Raw genomic sequence first — 23,067 nt, forward strand, 5'->3', positions numbered from 1 at the left:
GTTATTGTAAGTAAATGGCAAGAAAGTTGGCCGTGGTAGCTTGAAAGATAGCTGCAATGGAAAAGAGATTGATGTGTCGCACTCAGAAACTTAAAATCGAATTTTCTGAAAATTTGGGTGCTCCCTGTAGAGAAAATAGATGTACATTTATGGATGAAGTTGTTATGTTTACAAGGATGAGGACTCCACTAATTGGAGTTACACAATGGAAAGATGTGAAGGAAGATGTCAAGAATGATATCATAGAATTTGTAATGGTATGTTAATGACCCATCTTTATTCATTTTAGTGTCATATAGCAGTAGCCAATGAATACATTTGGTGGGAATATGTCTTATCTCTTTGATCAGGTAGCTAGTGTTCCCTCTACTTTATTGTTCAAAAATGTTATGAATGTAGCATACATAACAAGTTCAAAATATTTTTATATGTTTTCTTTCTAACAGAATGCATGGGAGATTGAGAACAGAGATGAATCGAAGAAGAAGATATGGAAGATTGCCCAAGAACGCTACAAAGGATGGCGATCCACTTTGGTGGCCTGTTCCAGGTGTCCCTTCACCTTCTGTAGCTCAACGGCAGTCTCTTCAAGCTCCATGCTAGCCTTTGTGTATTCTTCCTTCCACTTCCTTGCATCGTAATTGCTGTTAGGGTTTTCATTTTCTTCAGCAATGCATTATTTCTCATTTTCTTCCTCATGTTCATTAGGGAATTGGTCGCCTCCCCAAAGTATCGCTTCATCAAGCGCAGCTCATAGGTTGTGTCATTGGCCTCCTTCTTAGCAATTCTCCATGCTTCTTCCCACGACCTTGCTTCCTCTTCAGCTTTTTCCTTCCTCTTCATCAGCTTCACCAAAATACCTTTAGTCCTAGCATCCCATTTAGGATCAACCCACCTAAATGACGCACATTTTATCCCTTGATTCTGCAGACACCGATTACGTTCCTACAATTCGCCATTTACAACACCAACATCAAAATTAGAAGCAAGGTTTATTAGAATTGAAATAAGTTATTGTTTACCTTGCAGCAGCATGCATATCGGCGCCCAGGGTTGTAAAATGTCCAATTATACCTCACATATAAAGACAACCTGTGCTTGCACTTGTTTTCAGGATCCACAACGATAACATCATGATCAGGCGATGGCGAGCTATAGGTGTTAGTAACTCCAAGCATATCAAGGTGCTTCGGTTCTTGTTTTCTGAACTTAACATGATTGCTTTTGATACCTTTATCAGGATTGTTGCATCTCTGAAATTAAATAGATAAAGTTAACCCGTTAGACCATATACTCAAAATGCGTAATTGTAAATGAAAAAAGGACATTACACAATTCTTACAGCTAGGTGTTCATCCCACCATTCGTTGGAGCAGTCAACAGTTTGCTTTGCCTCATTCCATCCAAGACCAATGGCAGAATTCTTCAACTCCATAAACCATGTATATTCCTTTTTCATATTGTCCAACTTATTCTTCAATTGTTTCTTTGTTTGCTTTAGCCTAGTTTTTTCTTCATACTTAGTTACCAGATTTTTCCAAGCAGTCCTAGTGAACAATCCCAAGGGTCTATTCCCAGCTTCTATCTCTCCTTTGCATATGTCAATGAAAATGCCTCACATTGGCATCACACCAATCTACCTTGTCAGCCATCTTTTTAGGAGAGTTAAGAAAACAGTGATGTGTCAGCATATAGTAGAACTAACACAAGCAAGTTATTCACGCTAGCCAAATTATTTCAACCGTGATGAACTCTAGCATTTCACCCTTGCTAGTCAGTTAACCCTTCGAGCAGCATTTGGGCTAGAAGAAATGAGGGGCTGCTATGACTGGACTATTGCCAAAAAGTTAAAAGGTAAACTAAATTCAGAAAAAGCAGAACAAAAAGATCAGGGGCTGATTTGACTGGACTACCTTTATGGCTAAAGATGTACTGTCATGTTGTCATGTGAAGGGGCTTTTTTCTTCTAACGACTTAAGTTAAAAACCATACGATCCACTGCATTTTTGCTTTTTTTAATCCATGTGGGAAAAAAACCATCATACATGCATTTCAACCTTTTTCACAATTCATGCTTTTGCAAACTATAGGAAATAATCCATTGCAAGGAGGATCTAGAAGCAATTGGTTATTTTTCTTGTCAGCTAGTGATCAAGTCATTATCATACTCGCAAAAAAAACAAGTCAGTATCATGCTTCTGGTCTATAATCCCCACTATTTTCCTCATTATTACTAGCCCCAGAAAACGGAGCAGATTTGTATGCTTGGTTGATGGTTCCACCCAGACCATACGTTCAAAGTTCCAACTTAGATACCCACACTAGTTCCTCTAAATGAATCAATGGAAACATAGATGCAGGTGGAACCAGTAAGCAATATATTAACCTTGTTTTATGTTGTGCACAATAACACAGAAAAGCTACTTCCACAGATGGATGATAAAATGCTTGCTATCATGTCTAGAAGGGGAGGCGAAGTTACCTTAGTACCAGATCTGGAAGGGGAGGTTGGTGCCGTGCAGATCGGGAGGTGGACGACGGGCTCTAGGGGAGGACGAGGAGGAGTGTCACTGCCAGCTTCAGGGCACCGCTGCCGCCGGCTTTAGGGCGCAGCCGCCATCTTCAAGGGAGGTGAACGAGGGGCACCGTCGGCGGCAGCTTCAGGTCGCAGCCGCCGTCTTCAAGGGAGGTGAATGAGGGGCGCCACCGTGGGCTCGCTGGGAGGATGACAAGGTTCGTGGATGCTCGATTTGGTGGGTGGAGCGCCGCCGTCAGCTTAAGGGGAGGCAGATGGGCAGCGCCACCGCCAAAGGGCACACCGGACCACCGCCGGAGGGCGAGGCGAAACCCTAGCACAGCAGGCGTTGGGCCGGAATGAGAGGAGGTGCGGGTGGGGAGTGAGAGCAACAGAGGTGTTGGTGGGAAAGAAAAATGAAGGGGTACGCCCATAAGCGGTGGCATTGCAGATAATTTTTGTGAAACGTCCGCCCTCACAGTCGGAAAAAGCACGCCGAGGGTGGTTGTGGAGAATGAACTAAAAAAAGTTGCTTTTGTGCAAGTAGCGGTTTGGAAGCTCACCCCTTTGGTTTAGCTTCTGACTTTTTTTGAAAGCAAAAGCACCTTCACAACTTAACCAAAGGGACCCTTATTACAACCAAAATATATAAAATGTGTCCTTTCGAAAAAAACATACATAGTTCATGTCTCAGTAGTAGTGTTGTCAGCACATTCAAGAGGTCAAAGGTTCTAGCCTTACTATCGACACTATTTTCTTTTTATTTCCTTTCCTTTTTCATATTAGACTAACATAACTTACCAAAACTTCTGTCACCAACTCACCTGAAACTTACATGTGGGACCTGGTTGCTGTAAAGACTTCCCATTCGATCGGTAACAGGTTTGACCCACGGGAGGAGCACATTTTCCTTTTTATTTTACCGCCCTATTTATCATCTTAAACTCCCATGTGGGACCCTGGTTGGTTTATGATATTTTTGTAGTCCTTATATCGTCACAAAACCACCATTTAACATCGAGTGATGATTTCTTTTTGGCTATAGTGGCACATTTTATGATGTTTCGTAACTTTGTCACTAAATTTGATCGGATGTCAAACTTTATGATGTTTTCATCTAGAAACATCATAGATTTATGATGAGAACAAATGTGTCATAAAATTTTCTTCATAGATCAACACAATTCTTGTAGTGATTCCTTCACCCGATAAGGAGTGTCTCGAAAGAACCGTAAATGTTACTTTATGTTTGTTTTGTTCTAAATACTATATCATTATATGCAATTGACCTACATCTCTCATTTACATGGTGACCATGCGAAGGATCCTGTGGTGCTCAAGCTTCAAAATCACCAGAAAAAACAAGTGTAAAACCTATATATTTTGTGATGTATTGTTGCATATGAATACTTGATCATTACAAGCAACACTATATTAATAATTTAAAGGTTTCCATATATCTCGCTGCACAGGTAAACTGATCAGAATAGCAAAGTCATATATCTCTTACCTTTTCTGGGGAAGATTTTCAGAGTTAGTGAAAAATCAGCACAGTTGCAAAATTTTGCTCAGAAGGCTCACTATTGTCACAACGGTAAAAATTAATAGCCAGGCATAAATCACGAACAACACTGTCCATGTGTAGACACATGAATGAGAGAGTTGATCGGTCATGAGGAATCACCTCAAAGCCCGGCGAGCATGAGGGTGGGGATCAATGGCGAAGTTGGCCATGGCAACCGGCAGAGACGACGAGGACAAGTGGTGTTTTTTGGGTTGCCTCGGAGGAGACAAAGAGGCGGAGCAATGGTTGGTCGGTGGTGATTGAGCATTTATATCTTTCTCCCTAGAAACCTCCGGATGCTGGCTATGTGGGCCTTCAGGTTGCTTGGGCCGGTATATGTATGGCGCCAGTTTCCTGTTTAGGCACGATTGCATTGTATGGCCATATAACGGAAACAAGATTTGCAGCGTATATCACGCCAACCGCTTTTGGCAAGGTGCTCGAGGGAAAGGCATCTGGCATAGGAAAGAAGGGAAGGATCGCTACAATCATGCTTAGGATTTGAATTTTGAACATTCAAACTTTCCCCCGTGTGAGAACGTGGCATGGAACAAAGATGATCAAACACAGATTTCCGGCCAGCCTGAATCCCATTGCCAGCGACACCACCACTGCTAGTGGCACGTAGTGCATTCCCATCAGAGGCAAAACTGACTCTGGAGAATACCGTTGGCCTCCACACGGGCCGCTGGGTTGAATCTTGTGGCTCAGGAGCGGGTGATCTGGCCACTTGAGCATAGCTCTTCCTGGGCCTGCCTTTTGTAGCCATAGGATGCGCGAGGGGACATCAATGGTTGATGCGATGTCCAATCTAGGGTTTGGGCGTGGGACGCCCTAAGTTAAGCATTACTGAAGATTTATGGACCTATATATATGTGGTTATTAGGCCCATACATAGCCCAGTGAAAGTGGGCCATTCACATCAGGCCCTAAAAATTTTGGAGCCCCTAGCAAAGTGGGCATTAAACCTTCAACGTGGATACTGGCTTGGTAATGTGGCTACCACGGGCGAATTTGGTGCTATTAGCCTGCCTCCATGGCTGGCGAGTTGCAAATACGATCCGTATTCTATTCCTGCTGGTCACCTTATCCTCCCATCTCCCAGCTATAAGGACGCGTGAGCAAGGCGTGGCGTTGCCCAACCCGGCGGCCAGAGGTGGCGACGACGACTTTGGCTGAAGAATAGAGGGAGAGCAACCTGGTCTGTTCTTTTTGGATAGCCTGGTGGGAGGACAAGGCGCCTGATGAGCTGTGAGGCAACAAAATTCATCTTGTGTGGTCGTGGGTAGGATTGACCCAAAGGTGTCCACGGCAGTGGCAAGGAAGAACCGAGATTCATCTTGTCTTTGATTATTCCTTCTTTTTCTCTTTGATTCAGCGATACGATAAGCTATTCCAATAATTCCCTCGATTCCATGCCTAACGCTCTTGATTGCCTAATGTTTTTGATTGATTGAACTGAATAGTCTATTCTGACTCCCTTGATCGATTTTGCTTGGCCTAGTTCCAATGCTATCGGCGTGTGTGAAATTGTTAGTGCTACGATCGTTGATTCTTGTTCCTTGTTTAATTTGTGGATGAAGCTTTCATGGTGACGATATGTTGCATTGTAAAATGATATAAAGGACAAAAAAATTGGAAGAGTTTGGGAGGGCACAAGCCATTGCCACGAGGGCACGGGAGGATCAAGATGAGTGCAATATACTAACGTCTAGGTCCTAGTGTAAAAATGGTAATCCATTCTCAAAATCCTATTTCTGGAGCTGGAGGAACCCTTCTGGCCAAACGCGACCCCAGACAACTCTAATTCCAATTCTCTAATTCCAATTCCATGTGGAGCTAGCTCCAGGTGCACTTTGCAGTAGAATTAGAAAATTTTGCAGTTGGAGCCATACCAAATAGGCTCTATATGACCCTTCCTCCAAAACTACATTGAGTCAGCTCCGACTTCCTCCAAAACTACATTGAGTCAGCTCCGAATCTGCATGGGTCGAAGTCGAAGTCGGACGTTGGGAATAGAGACGAATCCACAAAAAGTTAGACTGAACAAAAAATAGAAATATAGTATGATTGAGAAATAATGGTAGGATGCACGTGCGTTGCTGCGGTAAAATACTAATTATGTTATTTTTCTATTTCACAAAATACATTACAAAACACAAACACTCACATACACATATGCACACTCATCCTTATCAATACACGCTAATTTATGTGGTGAGTAGCCTTGGTGAGTGGGAAAATATATGTAGTCAATGTGCACTCTAAGTATAAATTCTATTTTCTATTATATTGTATGCTTAATTTATATTTATGTAACATATTCTACGTGGATGACAATAGTTTTGGGTTGCACACTAGCTTGTTAGGCTGAAAGTCTCTTTAAATTCAAAAACAAATTACTGATTTTTTTATGGGAACAATATTTCTAAGGACGGGTCATGCCGTCACTCACCCTTGGAAAACAAATTTGCATGGGCGGGTAATGATATCACCTGTCCCTACAAATAACTATTTTCAGAGACGGTCATGGCGTCACCCGTACCTAAAAATATATTTACAGAGGTGGATGATGGCGTGACCCGTCCTTGAAAATAGCTTTCTAGAGGCGAACATGTTACCCGCTCCTGCAAACAGCTATTTGTAGCTGCGAAAAGTAGGATGCAGGCCGGTAACGCACCCGTCCCTACAAATGTCGTTTCAATCAGTCCTAAAAACCATTTTCTAGGAGTGATGAAACTATAATGATCATTTCTTTTCTTCCTCAAAACATCGAACAAGTGATTTCATTATTATGCTTGTCTTTGAATAAGTTGAACCCGAAAAAAAAGATACACGCCCTAAGTCGTGCGCTCGGTAACGCGCTAAATGGCATCACAGATGCACTTTACTCCACGCATCTCCCAGCGGTCCGGTCTGGAACCCTCTCACTCTGTTCCGTGCTCCATACTTCCGTGTCAATCAGCACAGATAAGGTGTCAGAGTCCTGCCCAAATAACTCCTACCTGCTCAGACCCAGCGCATCAATTTCAACACGCGCGACGCTGTCCAGATAACCGGCTGAGTCGTCCCACGCGGCACCAAATCCGCCCTTCACGCTATATGTAGGACACGTCCAGGCAAACACGGAAGACACCAAGACCATGTCTAATCCACTCCTGCGGTTGCTCCTTCCTCTCCTGCTTCTCCTGCTTCCCCCTCCCCTCCGGGAGTACTTCTCGGCCAGCCACCGGCCAAAGGATGCCGGCTTCAGCGGCGAGCTCCACCCGGTCGTCCTGGTGCCTGGGCAAAGCTGCAACGACCTGGAGGCGCGGCTCACCGAGGCGTACAAGCCGTCGGCGCCACGCTGCGGCGCAATGAAGGGGAATGAATGGTTTGGCCTGTGGAAGAACGTTTCAGACCTGGCGGCCCACGACTACGTTGACTGCTTCGTGGAGCAGATGCGCCTCGTCTACGACCCTGCCATCAACGACTACCGGAACCTGCCCGGTGTGGAGACGCGCGTCCTCAACTTCGGCTCCGCGAGAGGGTTCCGTGACAAGGATCCTCTTTACCCGTACGTAATCCCTGCCAAACCCATCTGAATGATATGCACTCAAATGCAATCAGCTCATGATCCGCTCAAATGCTACGTAATACTACTTCTTTTCCAAGCTCTGCAGGAAACGGTGCGTCGATTCCATCAGAGAAGCCCTGGAAATAGTCGGATACCGCGACGGAGATACCCTCTTTGGAGCTCCTTACGACTGGCGCTACGCTCCTCCAGTGCCTGGCCAGCAATCTCAGGTCTACTCGTGCTACTTCAAACAGTTCAAGTCGCTCGTCGAGGCCGCGAGCAAGAAACACCACAAGAAGGTCATCATCTTTGGGCATAGCTACGGAGGAATGGTCGTCGTCCTGGAGTTCGTCAGGAACGCTCCGCTGGCCTGGAGGAACAAGTACATCAACCACCTTATCCTGGTGGCGCCAGTGCTCTCTGCAGGCTTCCTACAGCAGGCACGTACCATTGCTTCTGGGCCAGCAGATTTTGGCTACGTTGGAGCTACCCAGTCGTCTATAAGGACGATGTGGAGGAGTTTCGAAACTGGCACCGTGGATCTACCGTCTCCAAAAGTATTCGGGCACAAGCCACTTGTGATCACCAAGCAAAGAAACTACTCTGCATATGACATGGAGGATTTCCTTGTCGCCATCGGTTTCAGCGACGGTGTCCAGCCTTTCAGGAGGAGGATGGTTCCAAAGATGAGATACTTCAAGGCACCCATGGTGCCCATAACATGCATTAATGGAGTAGGCATTAGGACGGCAGAGCAACTGGTGTACTGGGAGAGTGACTATTATGACAGCTCCCAGAACTAGTGTATGGAGATGGAGATGGGCTTGTCAATTTGGTTAGTATGTTGGCATTTGACAAAGAGATGAGACGGCAACCAGGACAAAAGAAGCAATTCAAGTCCATTAAGATTCATGGGGCGGAGCACTGTGGACTTATTATGGAGGAATGGGCGATAAAGAGAGTCATTAACGAATTTTCGGAAGCAAACCGGATTTCTTAAGAGGCTCAGCTCAGTGTTAATTACTGTATCCAGTAAGTCAGATATCTCGTGAACCTGTGTGTGAATGAAATAAATATCTGGCATGTACCCTCGTTGTTGAATAAAAATTGCACGAGCGGGAAACGCAGAGGCTTTAAGAAATTGAAGCCAAGTTTTTCCTGTCTAAACCATTTTCCACTTCAAATATTATACATATAGCATAAAGGATATTTCTGATACTAGGTGAAGAAACATGGATGCATTACAGTTGATTTGAATTGATCTTTTCAATGTTGGTATATTACCCAATTATTTAAATTTTGGATGATAATGGTTGCTTTGAAGGAATACTTCTTTTGGATCACACACATTTGGCAACGAAAATGATTCATGACATTGTTTAATATGTTTAGTACCAAAAATAGGTAGGACCAAGTATCAAAAATCATACACCTGTACTCAATTTAATTTGATTTTTTATTATCTTTCTAAGATCAACTGCTAGCAAAAATTTAATAAAAAAGTACCTGAAAGTACCAACGGGTACCTTATAATAAAACTTAAAATAAATAAGTAGCACATAGGAAAATTCCATTTTCTAGTGTGGATCGTTTCTTCTCCTATCTGTTCTGCCGTGAGGTATTCTTTGCTAAAAATTATTGCTGTTGGTCTGCGGTATTAATCGCTGTCAGTTGTGCAACGATCTGCTATTATTCTCCCCAATCAATGTTGCTGAGAACAAAGGAGAATCACATAAATATTGCTACAAGTCTATTTCTGAACTCAGAATTGCTACTTGTAGCGTTACTCATTACTCCCTCCGTCCAAGATATACCTACAATAAAATTTCAAAAAAATTCCAAATATAAATACGTTTAGAATTCCCAGCCCACCTATTCCATATAATCTCACCAAAATACCCTTATGATCATTTTTTTCTTCCAGGTGCCTTAACCAACCGGTACCAAACCAAATCGGCGACTGACCTTCCACTACGGGAAACCTCAAAATTGCCGAGTGTATTTTTTTTTGCCGAGTGTTTGTTTCGAGCACTCGGCAAACAAGCTCTTTGTCGAGTGTCAAGCCAAAAACACTCGGCAAAAAAAAACACTCGGCAAATCGGAGCTTTGCCGAGTGTCAAATAAAAAACACTCGGCAAACCCCCTTCTTTGCCGAGTGTCAAAAGAAACACTCGGCAAACAAGGGGGTTTGCCGAGTGTCAAAAAAAAACACTCGGCAAAGAGGGGAGTTTGCCGAGTGTTTTTTTTGACACTCGGCAAAAAAAAATTTCCCTCTTTTCACCTTGAAATTTTTTCTACTCCCCACATACAACATGTGGTACTCCATGTTAAAATTTGGTATATTTTTGAATTTATTTGCTATATTTATTTAATTAATTGTATTTCAAGGAAATTTTTGGTATAAGTCAAATTTGAACTGCAAGTGATTCAAATTATAGAATAAAATGAGTAGAAAAATGATATTTATGTTATTTATCCCAATTTGAGGCCTTGCCCATGAAATGAAAAGAAATTTCAAACATCTTGTTCAGGAAACATAACCACAAGCATGTGATCGATTGATTTTTAAATTCTAAAAAAGGCAAACGAAGTCGGAAAATTATGAGATTTGTCATGATGTGATGGTATCATATGTGGAGGTTGTGGTAAAAAATTAAGAAAGTTTCGCACATTTTATCACATACAATGTTTACAATCCGAAGCATCTCAGAAGAAGAATCGTACCGTTGAGAAGGATTCAATAAGATTTGGAGTCAAAGTGATGATCGAATTTAGATTTGACTACAAAACATTTTATATAGGAAATAGAGAATGTATATTGTTTCATGTGAAATTTTGGTAATTTTTTGGAACCGTTTGATAATTTTAATGTATTAAGTGTAATTATAAAATTTTAATTGATATAAATTGAATTGGAGCTATAACTGCATAAAATAATGAAATAATATGAGTAGAATAATCAAATACATATTGTTAAGTGAATTTGATGAGGTATTGTTGAGTTTATCAAAACAAATGTAGAAGAAAACATTGTAGAAAAGAAGGAAATAGGAAAAATAAAACTTTGCCGAGTGCTCCCCGTTGGGCACTCGGCAAAATAGTTCTTTGCCGAGTGCTGCGGTCCAGACACTCGGCAAAGCAAAAAACCCCGCCTAAAATCCCACCCGCCGCCTAAAAAGTCCCCCAGCGTCCGCCTCACGCACCAGACCCCCCCCCCCCCCCCCCCCCCCCCCCCCCCCCCCCCCCCCCCCGCCGCGCCTCCTGCCACCCGGCCTTGATCCCCTCCTCCGCACCCCCGGCCCCTCCCTTCGCCGCCGGCCCCTCCCCTCCCCCCTCCCCTTCTTCTTCCCCGCTGACGGCCGGCCCCTCCCCTTCCCTCCTCACTCCCCCTCCCTCGTTTCCACCACCCCCTCCCATTCCCCTCTCCCTCATCTCGACGCCGCCCCTCCTCCGAACCAGATCTGGCCACCGCCGCGCCGCCCCTCCTCCGGGCCAGATCTGGTCGCCGTCGCGTCGCCCCTCCAAGCCGGATCCGCCGGCGCCGCCACCCCATCTGGATCCGGCACCGCCGCCTCCCCCCCTTCCAGATCTGCCGGCGCCGCGACCTCCCCCCGGATCCGGCGCCGCCACCTCCCCCCGGATCCGCCGCTCCCTCCCCTTTCTCTCCAGGAAGCTCAGGCGGCGGTGGAGAGGGGGCCCGACGGGGAGGGGGCTCGGCGGGAGGAAGCTCGGGTGGCGGCGGGCAGAGGGCCCGACGGGGAGGGGGGCCGGCGGGAGGAAGCTTGGGTGGCGGCGGGATGGAGCAACGGCGGCGCACTCCCAGGCGGGCGGAGCAGGCGGTGGTGGCGGCGGCAGAGCAGCCGGAGCTGGTGGACCGGGCGTGGCGGCGGCTTCGAGCAGCTGGTGGACCGGGCGTGGCGGCGGCGGAGCAGCCGGAGCTGGTGGATCGGGCGTGGCGGCGGCTTCGAGCTGCCGCGGATGGTGGCAGCGTCGCAATGGTTGAGATGGCGGCAACGACGTTGGTGGCGGCGGCAGCGGCGGCGGCGGCGACCAGCTGGAGCTGCCCCCGGTGGCCGGGGTATGTTTTTTTTTATTTTTTCTGAAAAAATTGTTTGCCGTGTGTTTTTTTCCACTCGGCACACTCTTTGCCGAGTGCCCGACCAAAGACACTCGGGAAAATTAGCTTTGCCGAGTGAAATTTTGCCGTGTGCTCTTCGCCGAGTGTTACACTCGGCAAACACGTTGCCGAGTGTTTTTAGGGTTTCGCCGAGTGCCTGGGGCACTCGGCAATTTATAGCTTTGTTCCCGGCCTTAAAAAAGGGTGCCGGAAGAACTCTGGCCAATTCGGCAAATGAATTGATGTGGCAATATCATGGGCATGTAAATACTGGTGTGCCGATCTGTTTTTGTGCTGCATGCAAACAAAAAAGGCACGCAGTGCTGCCAACGCAGAATGCACACAATCACGCGGGATGCGCGCCTGTAGTCGTGGTATGTATTGGTTAGCTTAACAACTCCAACAATAGTTCTCAAACTAAATCCACCAAATGTCAAATGGGTGTTCTCGACCAAAAAATATGTCCAACTTCAGCCATAGCTCTCCATGGGTGTTCTCTCTATTTTAAGGACCAAGAATGGAGGATAGAGGGAGAAACTGGAAGGCCTACCCGAAATGGAGAGCCTAGTAGAGCGTATGCTAGAATTAATTTTTTTTTACTTATCCCTCCAAACTTGGGATAAAATACTGTTTAGAGGATCCACTTTAGTTGCTCTTAATGAAAATTAGACCTTTCAACCTCCTCCTTAATTAGTCTGTATGAAAATCTCTAAATCTAAATGTAACTATATTTTAGGATGGAGCGAGTACTATTTGTCACCTAATAATAGTCCTAATTGGAACGCTAAGAACAGGTTGCAAGATAGCCAAGGTCCACTGCGTCGCATTAATCTGGGTCATAAACAAGATACAAAGTGGAAATTGGTAGAAAAACACAGCATCTATTTTGTCCATGCACAAATTAAGCAGATGCAAAATACTAACAAGCCACCAAAAGAATAATTCAATATAAGATTTCTTTGTTAAGTTGTCTAAAGGTTACATATATAGAACTGAATAAGGTGGATTATAAGATAAAATGTCAAACAGCAATGAAAAGGTTCTATTCGAAAAAAATTAATAGGAGCCCCTCGCCGCCTCAACCACTGCAGCCACATATAGCCCCTAGGTCCCATCGCCGGTGCTAGCACCCACTTCTCCAGCCACCTAACGTCCCCAAATCCATTTGCCACGGGCTAGCGTGGCTCTGGCTCCCAATCCTATACCAGGAGTAACCTAGTAGGCTGATGGCTTCCCTTCAGCCGCCCCTTCCGCATTGCATCTCTCACCAGCAGCGCGACCATTCTACCCTGTCGAGTCGAAACCAGCCAACCCAAGGAGGTAAGATGGATGGATGGCAGCGATGATGACAAGGATCTCCTAGAAACTGCCCAAAACATGTCGTAGAACTGGTTCTATCTGTGATGAAAAACCTTTGATCATGGAACCATGTTTCGTTCTATGACAGGTCATAGAAACATCACTGAACTTTCAGATACACGTGTCCCCGTCCACGCTGGCAGGTAATGTGGCGCTGTCCACGCTGGCAAGTGATGTGTCCCGGACACGCTGGCACGCGACGTGGCTTCGTCCATGCTGGCAGGTGACGTGTTAGGCCACACGTGTCGTAAAGAGGACAACCACGTGGCTAGCTAGCATAAGGCCACGTGTCGAGATGACACAACTCCACATGTCATTATTCTATTCACACACATGTCACCATCTTGTGTTGACATGTGTCGTCCTTTCAATTGGTCCACATGTCTTACGTGTCCACGTGTCATTTTCCTGTCTGTCAATGTGTCACTGTCCCATTTATCCACGTGTCCTTTCCCGGTTTGCCCACGTGTCATTTTCACATTTGTCCACGTGTCATGTTCCCGTTTGTCCACGTGTCCTTTTCCTATTTTCCCACGTGTCTTATTTCTATTGGTTCACGTGTCCTTTCCCGATTTGTCCACATGTCTATTCATTAGTGTTACACATGCTATTTTACTATTGGTCCGTGTGTTATGTCTTATCAGTCCACGTTTGCTATTCTATTTATGACGTGTTCTTTTCTGTTTGGCCCACGTATCAAGTACTAATTAGTACACATGTCAGTTTCTTATTGGATCACCACGTTCCATTTTCTGGATGTTACACATGTCCATATCATAGAGGTCCATATTCATACATAACCATTTCATCACAGACACCAAATGATACAGCACAATTCATAGAAAGTTCACCACAATGAAGTTACAACCAAATAAGTTCATGACACCACCACAATTAGTTCACTGACAGTTCAGAACCACATAAGTTCATAACATAAGCACCAGAGGTCATGACGGAATGCCAAGTGCTGACAATAGTTACACACACAGGATCAAGGCTGAGAAGAGATACCAAGGGCGTTCAGGTTCAAGATCTTCATAAGGACGAACTATCCAGGAGCTGAGAAGCAATACTAGGGGCGTTCAGCAATAGGTTGTGCTCGCATAGTTTCCATTGACGTCTAGAATATCCAAAAATGAACTATTAGTTTACTGATGATAGTAAAAAAAGGATTATATTCAACAATCTAGGAACAAAGGCAGATTGGATAACTGCTACTAAATAGTGTTAATATAACATACCACTAAAAGACAGGGGCAGCCATGAATGTTAAAACTATGTGATGCAGCATGTACAGAGAAGTATTGGAGAAAGGACAAAAGTCTGGAAGAAGGATTTGCTAAATGGTTTAAGAATCATGTAAGTTTGGCTGCATAAATAGAAACCTAATGAACATGGATAGAATTATAGGTAAACATGTATATTTTATGGATGCTGGTGAATTGACCACGTAGAGATTCAATGTTGGTACAAACTTGTTGAGCATGACAACCAAGATAAATTAAAATTCAAAACATCGAGCAAATTAGCTAATTACTAGAAAAGCAAATAAGCATGTACAGGGACTTACAACTACTTCTTCGTCAACTTGGCCGTCAACCTGTTCCTGTAGTTCTTGTTCTTATTTTGGATGCTTCTTGTTGTTCTGGACCTGATGTACCAAAATGGTATTCTGAGTCATTCCGACCGGTCTCATCACCGCTATTGTTTTCTATAACTGGTGGCAATTCTTCGTGCACAACATTCTCATCACCACTATTGCTTTCTACAACTAGTGGTAATTTTTCCTGCACAGGCTTTTCACATGGTCCTAATGTTTGCATCCTTTTCAGTAACCTTGTTGAAGCTCCAAGAGTGACATCTGTTGGCAGGATTGACCTCACCCTATTAGAATGTCTACCTCCAGGAGCCATGGCACCACTTGTTTTCCTCTTCTTTGCATAGGCCTTCCTACACCCAGTCCGCACAGGGACCTGCAGATTTCAAAAACTAGAAGTTGTAAGCATGTGAACAAATTAAAAGCACTTCTAAGATTGGAGATATGTAGTCCCTACATTGGAAATATCTAGTGCTCCTTCTAAGCATTGAAAATATCTAGTGCTCCTTCTAAGCATTGGAAGTATCTAGTGCTCCTTCTAAGCATTGGAAATATCTAGTGCTCCTTCTAAGCATCCCCCATCCCCGCAAAGATAGAAGATGAACCTCAATTGCTAGGGTTGTCGGCCCCTCTAAGTATGTATCATCAGGCCTATTCGATGCTGCTTTTTTGTTGTGGCTTCAGCTGCAGCTGCAAGCCCAAGCAGCTGGAGCTGCTGCCCAGCTGAATGGCTGTTTGAGTACCTATAACTTAATAAATTATTCCTTCATTTATATTGGGTCCTGCTGTATTTTTTTTTAATTAATGCAACAATTGAAATGCTACTATGTAGACCAAGTTAAGAGCTAATGATAAACCTCACTTGTTTTTTTTCTTGACAATGAATTAAGAGTTGATGATAAACCACTAATGCCAAGTTCTTCCATTCTTCTTAAATTCTTCCTGATAGTTTCTTCCCGTTCTCTTTCATATTCATTTTGTGAAGGTTCTAACATGTGTTAATAGATTTGAAGTATTAGTGACCTAGGTTCATTACATATTCATGATTGAAATTAGAATACAGACCCACTACAACCTCCAACCCTGAACCATGGATGAATGTGTCACTACCTAGAACCACAGAAGGTAGATGGATTTTGCATACCACTTGCTGCGAGGCGTCGAGGATGGTGAGGATGCTACGATAAGGTGGTCGTCGTCAACGTTGTAGCAGATCTAGTGCAACGGGCATCGTCGAAGGGGTAGCAGATCCGGTGTGACGGGCATCGTCGAAGGGGTAGCAGATTCAGTGGGGCGGTTGTCGTCGATGGGGTAGCAGATCTAGTGTAGTGGTTGTCGTCGACAGGGTAGCAGAGTCGAAGGGGTAGTAGATCCGGTGTGGCAGTAGTGGCCGACATGGAAGTAGATCCGGTGTGGTGGTAGTGGCCGATGGGGAAGCAGCTCTGGTGCGCTCAGCATCATCGACGAGGTTGAAGCTCCAGCGAGGTCGCCTTCAATGGAGGATAGGGGTCGAGTGCCGGCATGTTGGAGTCTACCGGCGCAGAGTTGAAAGGCGAGAGGTGGAGGCGGATTTGAGTGAAGGGATACGGATATGGGACGCGGGGGGAGATTGTCACAAATACCCTTGATGGATGGGGTAGCGGTGTGTCTTTTGCTTGAGGGTACAAGGAACATTTCGCGGGAAATGTTTTCGGCTTCGGCGGCAAAGTTGGCGCCCGGTGAAAATTTTGGACGGTGATGTCCAACTAACCCATGGACCCCACATGTCAGTGTTCTTAGAATTTCGTAAGAAAAAAATGGGCCTACTGCTCCACATGGTAGGACGTGATTGGCTAAGAGGCATAAGAACTCGTAAATAGTCCATATTTCTCTTTTTAATCTGGAATTAAAACTTGTAATTGGTATTTCTCCCTCATAGGAACTCCGAATTTGATGATTCTTTTTCCTAATTTTATCTAAATACACACTCTTCCATTTAATGGTGTATGTTTGCAAGTTAGGTACTCTTTCTAAGATCTTTTACATATCCTTTAGTTTCTTACACCTAAGTAGAAAAATAAACAAATGATTTTGCATAACAATTGCAAATATAACATCATATTTTCTAATACTAAGGTAAATATGAGGTTGTGTCCAAATTTGAGGTGTATATACGTTCAAAATTATTTTAAGCTATGCAAACTTGAAAGATTGACTTAAGTTATAGTAAACTATGTAGGAGTTGTATTCATTTGTGAACATGTATAGCCCCACTTAATTAAAACCATTTGAATTTTTTATGATAGGCTTATGGACCTAAAATAGGTTGCTGTGTTAGTTTGTAGAATTTTCTAACAAAATTTAGATATTATTATAATTATTTTGTAGTAGCTTAGACTTAGATGGTTGAATTATCCATATCAAATAATTAAATTTTGCATCTATCACTAGTACTTGGGCTATGATGGTATATATGAGCTTGGATATATTTTTTATCTAAATTTTTGGATCTTATTGGAGGCACCTGGAGTTCAATTTGAAATACTTCTGACAGTACTTGAAACGATAAATACGATGAATGTTTGTGTTAGATGGGCTGAAAAACTTAACGTGGGGCTTTTTCTATTGAAGCTCGATTCCTCCTAGCTGTTCACCTGCACATTGACAATTCAGATTAACTATTCGATGCCACGGCCTCCGGCAGGTTGCCATCCCGCCGTAGACGAAGGTGTAGTTTGTAGGACTCCAAATCCCCATTCATACTCGGCAGCGGCAGTGCCAGGTGGATCCTAGTTGACGACGCCGGGGAGGTGTCCTGGTGTCCCCGGCGCCTTAGACGGAGACATCTCCATGATCCCACTTTCCTTGCCACCGCTAGTCCGCTAGTCCGCTGCGCAGGCGTGCAGCGCGGAGGCCTCCTCCGAAAGTTCCAATCCAGCCACTCCGTCATCCACCCTCCAGGAAGTAAGTACCCCTTCCCCAACCATAAAAATATGATTCCATAGATAGATCTAATTTTGTCACATGAATTTAGTTCTTCATCTGTTAGTTTTGAATAGAAGTTTGGATTGATGGATATAAGTTGGATAACTAATGGGAGAAAATTCACACCTTCCTACACCCATGGAGTGGAACAATTCATGGAGTTTGTTAAGCAATGATTCACTGAATACATCCATATACCTTGCCCATGCACTTGATGTCTTAACCAGAGTGAATTGGCTCAGGCTGATGTTCATGACCACCTTCTTTAGTATGAAATGATAGCTGCATATCCAAGGTGGACTCATCATGGGGAATCTGCAAATGCTGCGATTGTTGAGTTTTCAGAGCAGGTGCATGGACATGAATATGATTATGGGTTTGGGTTTGAAGAGAATGAATTTGACCATGATGATGGGATTAATGTGGATGAGCAAGACAATATTGATGAAGAAATGCTAGATCTAGAGATGATAGCAGAATTGTACATAACCGCAGAGGAGAATGGACAGGAGCCAAAATTTACTAGAGTCCTCCAAGATTTGAAGCAGACTCTCTGCCTAGGATCTAGGCACTCAAGATTGTCCTTTGTTGTGAGGTTGCTTCGTATCAAGTCACGCTATCGAATGAGCAATACAACATTAAATGAAATATTGAATCTGATGTCCTTATCATTCCCTCAATGCTAATTACCTTCAACATATGATGAGGCAAAGAAATATATTTGTGAATTGGGCCTTGGATATGACACGATCCATGTGTGCTATAATAACTATGTGTTGTTCAGGAAGAAGTATGCCAAAATGGATGTCTACCCAAAATGTGATGAATCTAGATGGGAAGATAAGGATGGCTGCAAGCATGTTCCTCGTAAGGTTTTGAGGCATTTCCCACTAATGCCAAGGTTGAAGAGGATGTTTGCTTCAAGCCGAACAGCTAAGGACGTGCAATGGCACAAGACGAGGAGGGCACCCATTGATGGCAAAATGAGCCATCTGGCAGATGGGAAGGTAGGGAGGCACTTTGACAACATGTATAAAAGAATTTGCAAGGGATGCAAGGAACTTGAAACTTGTCATCGCTACAGGTGGTTTCAATCCGTATGGCAACTTTAGCACGACATATAGCATGTGGCCAGTGCTTGTTATGCCCTTAAATCTTCCACCATGGCAATGTGTCAATGCTTTGAACTACTTTATGTCTTTACTGATCCCAGGTCCAAGATCTTCAGGAAAGGATTTTGATTTATTCTTGCGGCCTCTTATAGAATAACTTCTTAACCTCTGGAGTGGTGTCAGTACATATGGTGCTCTCAAACGTTCAAAGTTCAATCTGCGCACAGCTGTGCTTTGGAGCATAAATGACTATCCGCATTAAGCACCCTGTCAGGTCGAACTACAAAAGTTTATTATGCATGTATTCATTGTGACAAATACCCATTGTCACGGCCACTAAGGAATAAGTTAGGCTACATTGGCCACCGTTGTTACCTTCTAATGACACATGCTTGGTGGAGAAGCATAGCTTTCGATGGGAAGCGTAAAAACCAAGAGGCACTAGGAAAGTTCACTGTAGATGAGGTCGTTGAGAAACTAGAGAGGGTCATAAATCTTAGGCCAAGTTTAAATGATGAAGGTAACAAGAGAAAGCATGGAGAGGATGGACAATGAGTAATTTATAACTGCAAAGCTGGGTGGTGGAAGATGCCCTATTGGAAAGACCTGCTGCTACCCTACAATCTTGATGTGACGCACATAGAGAAAAATATATGTGACAACCTCCTTGGCACATTGCTGAAATTGGAGGGCAAGATAAAGGACACCATGAATGCTAGGATAGATTTGGCGGATATGGGCATAAGACATCATTTGCACCGTTACCAGGATGGTAACGTGGTGAAAACTCCACAAGCTTGCTACGTATTGAAGTCTGCACAATGAAGTGTATTTTGTAAGTTCCTCAAAGGTGTCAAGTTTCCAGATGGATATGCAGCCAACCTAGGAAGATACATTAGTCAAGATGGTTCAAAGGGTCCAAGGCAAGCTGAAAACTCATTCTTGCCATGTCCTTCTACAAAGAATCATACCTGTCGGCTTAAGAGGACTTGTGCATGATGATGTATATGAAGCAGTTGCAAGGCTCGAGAACTTCTTCCGGGAGCTGTGTAGTAGAAATCTAAGGACAGATGTCGTGGAACACCTGAAAAAAGAGATCCCACTGATCAAATGCAAGGTTGAGAAGATATTTCCTCCTGCCTTCTTTGATGTGATGGTGCACTTGGCAGTCCATCTACGTGATGAGGCACTGCTTAGAGTTCATGTACAGTATGGCTGGATGTATCCAATTGAACGGCGGCTTGGCATGTTGATGAATCTTGTAAGGAATAGGGCTAGGCCTGAAGGATCAATTGCTGAAGCCTACATAGAAAGTGAAGTCTTGGCATTTTGTTCTATGTACACGAACGATATTGACACAAGTCCTGAATTTGATGGGCCATTAGATGGTGACACCTCTATTTTCATGCATGGTGTTAAACTTATTGGCAAGGATCGGGTACAAAACATCGATAAAAAATTCTTTCACAAGATAGTTTGGTATGTACTAAATAGCTGTGATGAAGTTGAGCCGTGTTTGGAGTACGTATCATTTACTTTGTGCCTATTTATATTTATATCTACACACACATACATATATTTACCTCTATTTATTCCTAATGTTTAAACTTTGTCATGCAACATGCATAGAGAATATATTGTTGGAGGAAGAAGGGGGACGTGATGTTGACAAAAGGCAAGAGAAAGAATTTGCTTCATGGTTTAAGAATCATGTAAGTTAATGGCATATTATCATTTATGGAAGTCACTGACATTACACTAGACTCGACTTTATATGTTTGGCTGTAGATCACGAAGCTGCATAAAGATAAACCTAATGAGGTCAGCAAAGGATTGTATGCACTCTCATGTGGTCCTGATCTCCGAGTCAAGATCTGTGTAGCTTGCAGTGTCAATGGAGTCCGCTATAGCATTGTTGACCTTGAGAAAAACCTAAAGGCACAGAATAGTGGAGTCGTGAACGAGGGGACACATAGAAGCCAAAAAATTGAATTTTTTGGTGTCCCGAAAGAGGTAATTGAGTTGCAATATAACTCTAATATGGAATTCTGTCGGTCAGTGGTTCTATTTTGATGTGATTGGTACAATCAAGAGGGTAGGACTGTAGGCATTAGAGATGATGGACATTTCAAGTCCATCAACATCCAGTCATTTTGGTACAAGTCTGACCCTTTTATTTTGGTGACACAATCAAGAAAGATATTTTACTTGCAGGACAATCATTTAGGGAGAGATTGGCGAGTTGTGCAGAAATTTGAACATAAAGCCATGTATAATGTGCCAGAAAAGGATGCTGACGTACACCAAGATGATTACTGTTCCAATAAAGAGCGTGCGATGCATGAAGGTGATGGTGATGCTAATGCTGATATGCACCGAGAAGAGCAAGATGGAGAAACACAATCTTTGAAGTTAATTTAGCAGACCTTCTAAGAAACAAGAAGCAAGTTAACATTTCTGCAGATAGTGGGGATGAAGATGACACTGTCTTATAGTATTGTAGTGACACTGACGACAATGGCAATGGTGTAGATGATGTGCCTGAAGACGATGATCTATAGTAGTTTGCATTGCTACCCATGTGTATTGTGCTGATGTCTTTGATTGGACATACGATGGTTAAGCTGTTGTACTGAAATTCATGTAATGTTGTTGAATTGTTGTTGATGATGACTGTTTTATTATATTTTCTGCCTGATGTGTTGAAATTACTACTTTTTTTGATGGTAACATGAGATTGATCTTCATCAATCATATATATATTTACATTGGAAATATTGGCTACAGGTCCGCCAACCAGTCCTGGACCTCATCAAGCAAAAGCAACACAAAAGAAAAGGCTACACTAATTCACAGTTGCTTGTAAAGAGTGAATTGGTTTCATATTCCAAGTGCCCATTCGAAAAAAAAAATTCGTGGAGAATCCTACAGTCCTCGCTGCAAAACAGAGTCCTTTGTTCCCATCCTTTTGGAACACCACAGTACCCACCAGCACATAGAAGATCACCGCACACCGGTGTTGGCAGCAGCGGTTCGCCCCACTTGCACCACATCATTTGGTGGATCACGTTCGCAGCCTACTTGCGGCATAGCCGACACCCTTGTTGCAAAGCATCCTCATCCTTCTTGTTCTGCCGCCACCACCCGTGATTCTTCCGCCCTCGACCCGTCTCATGTACTGCCTTGCAGTGTCATCATCGCCAGCACCGCCATTGTCCCTGTAGAGGGAGAGGGCGACCACATAGGCTGCCACATTGTGCCCGCCCGCGGCGGCGCGGTCAAGATCATCGAGGCATGGCGGGGGGGGCTATGGTTTTCCCCGAATACGACTTGGATCCCAGTGAGGAAGCAGGCCTTCGGGCTTCTGACTTGGATCAAGCTAGCAACGAGGGTGTTGTACCCGTCGAATTCGTTCCACAACATTGCACATCTGAACCGGTCTAGTGCCACACCCCGACCGATGGCACGGTCACTGCACATGTGGCGCATGAACGAACAGGTCATCCATCGGCTGCGGAGGTCGTCCATGGGCCACTCCAAGGTCGCCACGAGGTGGCTGGCGATCTCAATAGCCACCTCAGTAGGGAGCACCGCGAGCGACGGGGGGTGCCACCTCGCCACCATGATTACCGGCATTGACATCGCACGATGCGGAGAGTGACGAGGCTACCCGAGGGCTCATGCGTTGGCATGGACGGAGCTGTGGCGTGTGGACGACGGTGAGCCGGAGGGCTGCAGAGGCAGAGCGGCGCAACGTACGTTGCTTGAGGAGGAGGTGGGGAAGGGGGCCGAGCTAGGGCTACAATAGGAGTTCTTAAAAACCCCTCTTTGGGAAATGGCAAGGATGACGAGAGGAGAAGTTCTTGAAGTCCCCTCTGTGAACTGACATGGGAACTGGTGACAACGATGAGGAGGAGTTCTTGAAAACCCCTATTGGAACTGCCGCCGACTAGCGGGAAGTTAACGCGACATTGCATCTCGGGAATGGCACCATCTTCTTGGTGAGTGTGCGTGGGAATAGGAACCATCGCACCCATGTGTGAGTATTCGAGTGTTCAAAAAGAATGCGAGTGTGGAGTTAGTAGAGAACACTTCTGTAGCACAGTGGTGGATAGCAACTACCGCATTGCCTTTGGCCTGTATTCGAACCCGTGCGTCAGCAAAATTTTGTTCGCTTTTTAGTGCTCGTTCGGCAAACCTGTTATTCAATATGGGCCTGTTTCTCTTCATGGGCCGAATTGAGTAGATCCTGGTGGTTCACCCAAACCTGGAGCGGCTCCACA

General features: G+C 44.3%; 2 pseudogenes; both read left to right on the top strand.

Moving 5' to 3' along the window:
• Nucleotides 1–7,198: 7,198 nt before the first annotated feature.
• LOC117845777 (lecithin-cholesterol acyltransferase-like 1) lies at nucleotides 7,199–8,805 on the top strand (annotated as a pseudogene).
• Nucleotides 8,806–14,377: 5,572 nt separating this feature from the next.
• Nucleotides 14,378–21,345, top strand: LOC140221831 (uncharacterized; annotated as a pseudogene).
• The last annotated feature ends 1,722 nt before the right edge of the window (nucleotides 21,346–23,067 follow it).

Source organism: Setaria viridis, chromosome 2, assembly GCF_005286985.2.
Source record: "Setaria viridis chromosome 2, Setaria_viridis_v4.0, whole genome shotgun sequence".
Classification (NCBI taxonomy): domain Eukaryota; kingdom Viridiplantae; phylum Streptophyta; class Magnoliopsida; order Poales; family Poaceae; genus Setaria; species Setaria viridis.